This window comes from Sciurus carolinensis, assembly GCF_902686445.1.
Source record: "Sciurus carolinensis chromosome 19 unlocalized genomic scaffold, mSciCar1.2 SUPER_34, whole genome shotgun sequence".
Classification (NCBI taxonomy): domain Eukaryota; kingdom Metazoa; phylum Chordata; class Mammalia; order Rodentia; family Sciuridae; genus Sciurus; species Sciurus carolinensis.
In genome coordinates, this window is record NW_025920112.1 from 2,965,014 (window position 1) to 2,967,319 (window position 2,306).

A 2,306-nucleotide genomic window follows, 5' to 3' on the forward strand; every position below is an offset into this window, starting at 1 on the left:
ATTCAGACAATGAGCTTTTCTGGGCCTAAGTCTTCTCCATTTAAATTATGAAAGGAAGAGAAGAGAGTGAAACTTACTCAGAAAGGAATACTCAGGACTCTATGTGCTAAACTCAGCTCACTGAATTCTTCACAACTCTCGTGTGAGGTTTTGGGAGCGAGCTATCTGTGATTCACATAAACAAATAATTCACTTATTGTTCATGGGCCGACTACCAATGACACTTTTTAAAGGAACATTAATTTTCATTGTATAACTGTTATTGCTTTGTGCACTCCATGGTTGTATAAAAAAGTCAAATTAAACTCTACATGTATAACTAAAAAGAACAAATAAAAAAAACACCAAAGTTAAAACTATTTTGCACATTATTTGATCTGTCACTTTATCATGTGGTAAATATGAATGCTGAGTTGAGGAGGGGGGAGCAGAACACTGGCTTCCTCAGCATCTAAGACTGATTGATGCACAGTACTGAGTACTACCTGGTGTCAGCAGGAAGGAAGACTCCAGCTACCCCACTGGGTTTGATACATGTGGTACTAGAGTTTATATATTGAGTCCTTAGCTCTGTCTATGACTTGCTGAGATGGTCAGCAGAGGGAACAGGGCAGGAACAGTCAATTCAGGTCTTAAAATCAATTCAATGAAAGCTAAACTGTTGGAGGATAAAAAGTTATTTCTAAATAAACACTAAGAAAGGTGACTTCTTTTTATTTTCCTTTTCTGTTTCATTTCAGGTTTAGTTCTTACTTTTTTATTTTGCTTACATTTTATAGAAATTAAAGGTACATATTTTCATGGAGAAATGGAACCAAACAACACAGGATTTTATTTTGTTGGGGTTGTTACCCCAAAACCAAACTGGTCTACTTCTTTTGCTCCTTGTCATATTTGCAATTGTTCTTGCCTTGGTGGGGAACTCAGCAATGACTGCCCTTATCTTCTTGGCTCCACACCCACATGTACTTTCTCCTCAGCCAGCTCTGCCCCATGGACCTGATGTACATATCCACCATTGTCCATAAGATAACCATCAACTTCCTCTCTCACCAAAATGGCGTCTCCTTCCTGGACTGTGGTGCAAAGTTTCTTCTTCCTGATCATGGCTGGATCAGAAGGTTTAATCCTGGCCTCCATGGCCTAACACCACTTTGTGGCCATCTGCCACCCCCTCCACTACCCCATCCACATGAGTAAAATGACATGTGTGAAGATGACCCTGGGATCCTGGACACTAGGTTCCATCAACTCTGTGTCACACACTGTCTATGCCCTCCATCTTCCTTACTGCAGGTCCAGGGCCGTCAATCATTTCTTCTATGATGTCCCCGCCATGTTGCCTCTGGCCTGTGTGGACACCTGGGTCTATGAGTACATGGTGTTTGTGAGCACAAGCCTGTTTCTCCTCCTCCCTTTCCTTGGCATCACTGCCTCCTATGGACAGGTCCTCTTTGCTGTCTTCCACGTGCACTCGAAAGAGGGAAGGAGAAGAGCATTCACCACAAGCTCCACACATTTGACTGTGGTTACTTTTTACTATGCACCTTTTGTCTACACTTATCTCTGGCCCTAGAATGTCCATTAACCAACAGGAGATAAGAACCTGACTGTCTTCTACACCATACTCACTCCCATGCCCAATTCCATCATCTGCAGTCTTAGGAGGAAGGAGGTCCTGGGAGCCATGAGAAGAGTGTGGGGGATGAAATCCTCCAGGAAGAAATGAGTAAGGCTGTTCCTGCTCCTCTGTAGACTTTTTATGCAGACTCTAACTCTCTAGGACAGTGCTGACCTTATATATGTGTAATATGATCTACATACAGAACTCGATTTCTATTGAGATATTCATCAGTAAAATTAGCAAGATGATATATTGATTTCTATGTGTAACTATTATACTTATTTTGTTAGAAGGTATCATAATTAATGCTAATATTAACAGTGAATTAAGTTAATATTGTACTATATTGTATAAAATATCTTTTTCATACAGTAATGTTAATATAATACTTGTACTCATGTGGACATTTATGATTTCTACATATCTAGCATGAATTATTACTGTGCTTGTATACCTCATTCTCATTCTAATTTTACACATCCTTGTGTAAATTTTATAACCCATAGAAACTTATGCTTTACATATTTCAATTTTGCCAAGGACTCATGGGATATTGTCTACGAAAGGTAGGACTTCTTACTGAGTTGAAGTCCTCTATTTTAGGAATTGATTTGCCTCATTTTTCTGACTTGTATCCTGAATTCTTAAAAATAGCAATTGTTTTTCTTTTTAAGCTTAGTTT

General features: G+C 39.2%; 1 pseudogene; it reads left to right on the forward strand.

Moving 5' to 3' along the window:
• The first annotated feature begins 800 nt into the window (after positions 1-800).
• LOC124973474 (olfactory receptor 2L13-like) lies at positions 801-1,729 on the forward strand (annotated as a pseudogene).
• Positions 1,730-2,306: the final 577 nt, after the last annotated feature.